The 9553-nt window shown below is 32.9% G+C and overlaps 1 long non-coding RNA gene across 1 annotated transcript in view; it reads left to right on the top strand.

Annotated features, from left to right (window-relative positions):
* Window positions 1-302: 302 nt before the first annotated feature.
* Window positions 303-9553, top strand: part of LOC141386165 (uncharacterized) — an 18802-nt gene continuing 9551 nt past the window's right edge. The window contains exons 1-2 of the long non-coding RNA XR_015493101.2: window positions 303-675; window positions 3054-3134. This is a non-coding gene — a long non-coding RNA (uncharacterized LOC141386165). The remainder of the gene's footprint in view (window positions 676-3053; window positions 3135-9553) is intronic.

Here is a 9553-nt window from a genome sequence, read left to right as displayed (position 1 = left end):
AATGCTTGCTTTGTTGGTGTTTATTTTTATATACGGTTATATACTTTACAGTAGCTACAGGCATTAATAAAGTTCATTCTGAAGATAGAATCTGGCCTCACAAATAATGTATGTTTTTTTAATTATTACCATATTATTACGTTATGACTGATATAAATAAATAAACAAATTAATAAATACTTGTATTTTTGTGTTGTATATTTGTTTCAATACATGACTGTTTTAGGTTTATTGGGTTTATCACTTTGTAGTTTGATTGACAGGCGATCCGGCCAATCATAACCCCTATAGTATGTGTCATCACCTCCGCCATTGTTTTGTGACAAGTGAAACAATCCGAATAACAAGGCACAACATCGACGAATAACTCGTAATATAGTGAAAGTGTGCTCGTATGGGACCTGTTACGCAGACAGCAGGTACCCGGACGGCCTGGCAATATAACGTTAGCTTAATTTAATATTTTCCTGAATCCGAGAAGTGCACGGAATTGATACGTTTGTGTGGACAGCATTACCAACTGTCAATCAATCAACGAAACACGAAGACTCGAGGGCTAAACTTTTCTGTTATTGGATCAGGACAGCATTACTTAATTTTTTTTTTTTTTTTGTTTATGAAGATGTGATGTGACAATATAACCTGTGAACCACCTGAGGACTCGGAGAAAGACAGGTATGATGAGCTAATTTAAATTAAGGTAAAGTTGGTTTTATATTCACACATTCACACTTTCTTCTTAATAATATAATTTCAGAAAAGTATTGTTTGCTAATTCTAAATAGTGAAATCATATTAGCAGCCAAATACTCAAAAATGTATCTATCAGTGTTATCAAACTATTAAGTTATATTTGATTTACCAAAGTCACACAAGTGGCAATTTCACACCTGTCACATTCATAACAAAGCTTTTTCCTCAAAATGAAAAAAATTCATTCATTCATTCATTCATTTTCTTGTCGGCTAAGCCCCTTTATTAATCTGGGTTCACCACAGGGGAATGAACCGCCAACTTATCCAGCAAGTTTTTTAAACAGCGGATGCCCTTCTAGCTGCAACCCATCTCTGGGAAACATCCACACACACATTTACACACACACTCATACACTACGGACAATTTAGCCTACCCAATTCACCTGTACTGCAAGTCTTTGGACTGTGGGGGAAACCGGAACATGCAAACTCCACACAGAAATGCCAACTCGACCCAACTCAACTCAACCCAACTCAACTCGAGGCTCGAAACAGCAACCCAGCGTGGTCCTATGCCAATCCTTCCCCTCTATCTGCTCCCAATGATTTCCCGTCAATACTCTCTACTGTCCTATTGAATAAAAGAGAAAACCCTGAAAAAATATTTATAAAAGATAAAAAAAAAAATTTAAAAATACCAAAAGTGTTTACAGATTGATATTTTTCTTCTCCTGTAACTCTGGTTAGTTGTTCGGTAAAATATAAACAGGTGATTCAATATAATGTTAACGTATACTTTCTATGTGAATTTATGTTTTGAGTTTTTACTGCAAATGTCCCATCCATATTGCTGGAATTGCTCATATACTGGATAAGTTGGCGGTTCATTCCACTGTGGCGAACCTTGATGAATAAAGGAACTAAGCTGAAGGAAAATGAATAAATAAACAAATGACTATCAAAGTACATCATTGTTCACTGTAAGATAAATAGTGCTAATGTTGTTTTCAAGTCATACTTACATGAGATATTCTAAGTACCATGGTTAACAATATTAAGAGCATGTCATAAGCGAATATAAAACCTCAATCTAATTTAAACTCCAGAGTCTGGAGACTTGATAAACGATGAATTAATCTATACTGCCCCATATAGTTTCAAAGATGCGTTGTTCGAGATTCCAGCATTTGCGTGTGTTTTATGAGTTGTGTGTTGGGGAATTTAGATTTTAATTACTAATTATTCAATTAATGTAAACTTCCCCTCACTGTATTTGTATGCTATAGCTTAAAACTTTTCATTTCGAGTTATGCTCACAACCTGAATATTTTACTCATGTGTATTGCAGACGTTTCTGTTGGCTTATGTTATCAGAAAGTCATTTTGTCCAGAAATTATTCACTGTATTTCTCAGAGGAATGCACAAATTGATAGGGGTTGATACTGAAAGCTTGTCAGGCATAGAGAGAAGTGGGGTGGGGCTTTGTGAAGGGTCAATTCCCTAGTGACATCCTCCTCCAGGAAGTCACATATTTTGGAGGGAAAGAAAGCACATACATCAGTAGTGTAATGCTGATTAATTCTCTGATGTTTGGTCGTTTGATTAATCTCTTTATCACATCATGTTTGCTCAAATTAATAGAATTTGTAAGATAATATCAAGATTTCAAAAGATGAATCAGTAAAATAATCAACTAACAGTTTATTTGACTGAGTCTGGTATGATTCCCTCATTAAGCTCCTGTTATCTAATATGCAGCAGCTTTCAAATTTATTGTCAAAAAATTTTCAGTTATTTTTTTGTTTTGTTTTAATTTACTTAAAGTATTCAAGTAGTTTGTCTCTTTGTCATAATGTTAACAATTTGTGACCCTTCACAAATAAACATTGATCATTTATCTTCCTCCAAAATACAACCTGAAATCTCAAATAGAATTTTAAGACATTTTAAGAGTAGATTTGATCAAGCAATGATTACCAGATGCTGTATTGGACATACAAGAATAACCCATGGCTTTTTGCTCCAAGGTGAAAACCCTACTTATTTTACATTTTTATTACTACTTTTTTATTATGAGATTAACTCTCTTAAGGACATTTTTAGCTAAGTGACACCAGAATTTTTTTATTTATTTATTTTTTTATCAAGTATTAACACTGAAATCTTATTTAATTTATGTATTCGTTTGTTTGTTGATTGTTAATTGTATATTTATTGTTGAAATGTTCCTGCCGTAAAAATAGCCATGGTTGCTGACATGGCATTAAATAAAAAATACATTACATTTTACATTACATAATTTTTCCTCCATCATACCTGCATCTTTTATTTTACTCTCTCTATTTTCCTATCATTAGCTATCAAAAGGCAGTTTCTGAATGACATCATTCTCCAGAAAGTGACATCATTTTGGAGGAAAAGCAAGAGCACAATTACAAGTAAGTGTTTGCATTGCATTTAATGGTCTTATGTGATGTGTCTTGCTTTTTTTTTTTTTGCAAACCATATGATTTACCTGGGAAAAAAATACAGAAATACAGTTTTAGAGAATGTTGTTAAAATTCATTGTTTCAGTGATTCCAATTATAAACTTTAATAATTGTAAGCTTGGCAAACTACACGTTGACAAACTACTACATGTTGGGCAGACTTAACTGCAGGTTAAGTCTGCCCAACATCCCTAACCTGATTTCACCAAGTGGGACATGTTCCTGGAATAACATCTATGTTGATCCTGGAGCAACAGCCCAATCAGCCAATCAGATTTGAGGGATATGTTTATATTTTAGGTTTACAGTTATGTACTTGTACATAATTGTTATCCAACTATTATTCCCCTCTAATTTTAGGAATAATTTACAATTATGGTTGGGTTTAGGGGTAGGGAATAGGGATTAGGGAGTAGGTGGGTTACATTTTCAAACAAATATGATATTCCAGGATAGACACAGATGTTAATCCAGGATCGCATCGTACTTGGAACATATCACAAAATTATCATTTTCAGATAATAGTACATGCAATATATGCATCGCAGACGTGTGATGAATTATATTTATTTGATGCATTGGTTTATATAAATTTGACCAATCAGATGTGGCCTTGCTATCTTTATCCCTAACTCCCTGTTAGTTTCTATTCTGCTATTGGCTGGAGCAGGCCAAGGCCAAACCTAGAGCTGAAAATAAATACTTATGGTGAGAGTCGAGACGAGAGAGAAAATATCTCCTTCTTAGTGTGTTAAGATTTCATCATACACCCAGCGCAATAAGGTGCAAGATGTGTTTCCAAGACGTGTTGTTAGTTTCAGATCTAACTAATTTAGACAAATTTTCGTGTTTTTCACCACATTGTTTAAATAGCAAATCCATTTGCACCACTTTGTGGACTCATGGGTGTTCTGGTCTGGAAAAGAGGTGTGCTAAGGCGCATTGTTGGCATGTTGCTATTTTGAGGAACTATAACAGACTGCTCTATAAACCAGCTGAAAGCAGGTCTAAAGCGCGTCAGTTGTTTATATATCTTTATAAATGTATATCTTTATGAATGAAAAATTATTAAAGGATTAAAATGTTACAAAAATCATTACTTTCTATAAATATGAAAACTAGTACCTGCATGCCTTCTTCATCTCGGGGGCTTTTTTTTAGTTTATTCACGAAAACTTGCTTTTGTCTAATGTTATTATTATCATTAGTATTAATTATTATATGCATATTTATATTTATTTTATTAAAAACAAGCTTAGATTTGTCCACATGTCAGGTTTTGGACCATATGGGGCATAGGAAGTGTGTTTGGATATAACTCATTTTTTTTACTACACTTTACTACACTTACACGTTATTATTGATTTTTTTTTCCTTTGCTGGAAATTAGAACTGAATTTAGAAATAGTTTTAAAACAAATCTTTGCGCTTACCAAACAAAATAATTATGTAGGCTAATGCATTTCTTCAGTGGAGAGCGTACAACACTGTTTCCTTTTCCGTAAAAGAGAGAAAGTGAAAGTAAAGGCAGAATAGCGATGGCTCATTATCCTCTTGCTGCCGATGCTGTTTAACTGTTTTCTTAACTGTTTTGAAGTGTTCAGTTTTTACACTTACAAATCTGCCATGTAAAGAGCAAATGCGCCATGGAGCGACACAACTGACTATTAAAGGGAATGGGAGATGAGACTCTGATTGGTTTATTCTCAAAACACACCCATATCTTATTAAGAAAATAAACCTGCCAATCCTGTTAGACCAGGGGTGCTCAACCCTGTTCCTGGAGATCTATCTTCCTGCAGAGTTTAGCTCCAACCCTGATCAAACACAACAAAACAAATTAAATAGGATCTGAAGGAGCACTTGGTAATTAAAGACAGGTGTCTTTGATCGAGGTTGTAGGTGAGTTCTGCAGGAAGGTAGATCTCCAGGAACAGGGTTGAGCTCCCCTGTGTTAGACCATGTGCTGGGGCGCAGAGCGTATTTTCCCGTCCTTAAAAAAGCAAAAGTTTATTCAAACGAGCCCTAATGCTTTTGCATCCTGCGCTTCAGACTTTGCGTCTAGAATAGACCCCTAATGTTTGTAGCTTGATGCCATTTTTTTTAGACTGAATTAGATTTGAAACATTTATTTTACCTATTATACTATATATATATATATATATATATATATATATATATATATATATATATATATATATATATATATATATATATATATATATATTGCTTATTGCCTATTATAACAAAAAAAAAAATTCCATCTACTTTTCGAGTGCTTTGGACTAATGTTTTTGTTGTTTACCTGTATTAATCCCTTTTCCAAAGTGGCAGTGGTGGTGTTCATGTGTGAGGTGTCTGAAAAACACTGTTGAGAACCAGTAACTGTACTGTGGTGTTATTACTATACTAAAAGTATTAGTAACTATACCAAAGTTGGCGACCCGGTGGTGTTTCATACTGTACGAAAAAAATTGGTGGGGGCAGGGGGGTGGAGATTACGGGAGATTTCTGAGAGAACTAACAAAACGGGAGGGTGGCGGGAGATGGGTCTGAAGTACTGGAGACTCCTGGGAAAAACAGGACTATTGGCAGGTATGGTTTTGAGAAACCCAGCAGTTTTTTGGAGTGTATTAAGAAAAAAAAAATCTTTCATTCATTAATTTTCCTTTGGCTTAGTCCAGGGGTGTCAAACTCACAGTTTTGTTCCAACCCTGCTCCAACACACTTACCTGTAGGTTTCAAACAAGCCTGAAGGACTTAATTAGTTTGATCAGGTGTGTTTAATTAGGGTTGGAACTAAACTGTGCAGAGCTGCGGCCCTTTTGGAACTGAGTTTGACACCTGTGGCTTAGTCCCTTAGTCCCGATCCAGAACTGAGAAACACCCATACACCCTTACTTTCACACACACACACTCATACACTATGGCCAATATAAATTATTTAATTCAACTATGGTCTTTGGACTATGGGGTAAACCAGAGCACTGGAGGAAACCCACATGAACGCCGGGAGAACATGCAAACTCCACAGAGAAATGCCAGCTGGCCCAGCCATGACTCGAATCAGCGACCTTCTTGCTGTGAGGCGAAAGTGCTAACCACTGAGCCACTGTGCCAGCATAAAAAGCTTTCAAAACAGCCTTAAAAACATTGTTATTTCAATGTTTTCCAATATACTATAAAATAGACTCTTAATATTGTTAGAAATATCAGAATTAGTATTGTAAGAAACAGCAATATCACAAATCACATATTGTTTTCTAGTATCATGAAGCCCTAGTGCAGGTAATGTGTGGTGTTGTCTGGATTCCTCTCAGGTTTGACTCAGCTGGAGCTGGAGGAGGCTGAAGGGCCCCGAAGTCCAGCGCCACCAGCAGAACAGCAACCTCCACTCCAGTTGGGCTGTCACGAGTGGGCCAGAAACTGTATAAATAGCCTTTCTGCTGAAGAGCTTGACAGGCAGTGTCAAACAGAGGCAGAATTACTGCTCCGCTGTGTGTCTGTATGTGTCATGTGGCACCAGTGCATCTCACAATGGCTGAACGGAGGGTGAGACGCACGTTGGCACAGCTATTACATCAGGCATCATGAAACTGTAAAATTATCAGCGTTTTACCACTTAGAGGCTTTTCGTCAAGCGCACTGGTTGTGTGGGTTGCCAGCAAAATAAGTGTAAATAGATAATTAGAGAAATGTTACATAAACAGTTGAGCATATGGACTGAATCAATATTGACAAGATATATAATCATATGCATTTTATTATTTACAAATTATGTTCAAGCAATGCAGTTTCAGTTGCAGTTAAAATAACTACGCAAAAGTAATTATATATATATATATATATATATATATATATATATATATATATATATATATATATATATATATATATATATATATATATATATGTATATATTATAGTTTTTTGTTATTAATTTATTATTATCATCATTTGGACTAAATCAAAAATAGCACAGCATAAAATTTATATTAAGATCATTTCAAATATTACAGTTATTTTTTTTTAAATGTTATTCAAGCACTAAATTTTTAGTTAAAATAACTAAAACATACTTATATATAATTATTATTATTATTATTATTATTATTATTATTATTATATCTTTTTAACTGAATCAAATATAGGAAAGCATAAAATTATTATTAAGGTTAATTTATTAATTATTTTCCAAAAAATAAAATAAATTAAAAAGGAATTAAAGTAACTTACGAGTAAAATATAAATATATAATAATATCATAAATAAATCAATAAAAAAAGCATACAATTAACAGTATTTTATACATTATGCACGTGTATAATGTGTAAAATATATAATTTGTTGTTATTATTATTATTTTTTATTAATATTGTTGTTTTTTGTTATTATTATTATTATTATTATTATTATTATTATTATTATTATTGTTTTATTATTATCATCATTTGGACTAAATCAAAGATAAAAGAGCATAAAAATAATATTAAGATTATTTAAAATATCACAGTTATTATTTTAATGTTTAGAAATGTTATTTAAGCACTGGAATTGTCGTTAAAATAACTAATATATATCTTTACACATATATAAAATATTATTATTATTGTTTTTATTTTATATTTGGAATACATCAATGATAGCAAAGCATTAAATTAATATTAAAAATAATTATTTACTAAAAAATCTTATTCAAGCACTGTAGTTGTGTCTCATGCTATTAAAATAACTTAAAAAGTAAACTATTAGTAAATAAACCAATAATAAGAAAGCATCAAATTAACAGTATTTTTACCATTTACTAATATAAGAATACAAAAATTAATTAATTCTTTAATGGCTTAACTGCTGCCTGATTTTTCCTTTTTATTTTTTTGCAATGCTATGTCAATACAATTCATTATATTTAATTTTATTATATTCATTATCACATAAGAACATGTTTATTTGACTGTTTGTCTGTCTAACTTTAGTAAAACATATCAGCTCTACTGCAAGACTTTATTATAACTTTTTTTTCCTTTGGACAAAATCAATATTAAACTATTTTTTACTTAAACTGAAGCTGGCTGAAGTTGATGGCTCAGTGCCACAGGGCATTACTGTCCTTTGAGATTTCTGGGGCGGAATCGAATAAATAAATCCAATGATTGAATTTGAAATTCATTTGGTTTTCAGTCCACCGAGACTGTCACGAGAGGCAAAAAAAAAAAGAAGTCATTCTGAATATTAATTCGCAATAATTTTACAATACCCCTAGGTGAAGGAAATCTTTTATAGCTCACAATAAAACACATTTAAGAAGTTGATTTGAATGCTCGGTTTCTACAAGCGTTTGGATCGGTGGAAAGGCTACAAATGTTTTTTGGGTCACTGAACAGTCATTTATGGATGGGACGGATCTACATAGTTGGCTTTCGCATGCAATCTAGATTAGTCGGACCATCTGTTAAACATCTCTTTGGTCCATTTAAAGAAGTTTCTTCAAGGAAGTCACATTGAACAGAAATGAAAGTAGACTTCCCGTACTTCTTTTACATTTTAGCCTGCAGATATTCTGGTTATAAAAAGAGTACTAACCTACTTTAATAAAAACTTTCAGTCTTGAGATACTCAGACAGACACGGTGTTGATGTCACCACTGTTTTACAACGTTTTCACTTTTTTAAACATCAGAAAAACTTAAAGGTTATTCAAAACTTTAACTTAAATTCAAAAATGTAACTTAAAAACTCTTGTAAATATGTCATTAGCTGTAAACATTTATTTATTTATTTTTTACTTTATAGTTTAATCAGTTTAACTTTTCAAATTAAACTTTGCATAACAAAAAAAAAAATGTTGAAACCTGATTAACTTATTTTGAAAGTAATTTAAAGTAACATAACTTTTGTATAATTTTTACAGAACACTTTAACTTTATTTTCCATCATTTCAAACTTGTGTTTTTTATCTGTAACTTTTTAACTCACAATTATGACAACACGTTGGCTCAATGGGACACTGTTGCCTGCAGTTCAGTGTTGCATGTTCTCCCTATGTTAGCGTGGGTTTTCCTCCGGGTGCTCCGGTTTCCCCTACAGTCCGAACACATGTGCTATAGGTGAGTTGAATAAACTAAATTGGCTGTAGTGTCTGTGTGTGAATGTGAGAGTGTATGGGTTTTTTCTAAGTACTGGGTTGCAAATGGAAGGGCATCCTCTGCGTAAAGCATATGCACGATAACTTGGCAGTTCATTTCTCTGTGGCAACCATTGATTAAAAAAAGGACTAAGCCTCACAGCGTGACTTTATGTTCAATAAAGTCTTTGTTTTTTTGTTAGTTTTTGGTTAAAATGGACTTTATTCATCTTATTCTTTGCGTA

This window comes from Danio rerio, chromosome 6, assembly GCF_052040795.2.
Source record: "Danio rerio strain M-AB ecotype USA chromosome 6, GRCz13ab, whole genome shotgun sequence".
Taxonomy (NCBI): domain Eukaryota; kingdom Metazoa; phylum Chordata; class Actinopteri; order Cypriniformes; family Danionidae; genus Danio; species Danio rerio.
The sequence above is the reverse complement of the archived record's forward strand: the minus strand, read 5'-3'. Positions and strand labels throughout refer to the sequence as shown.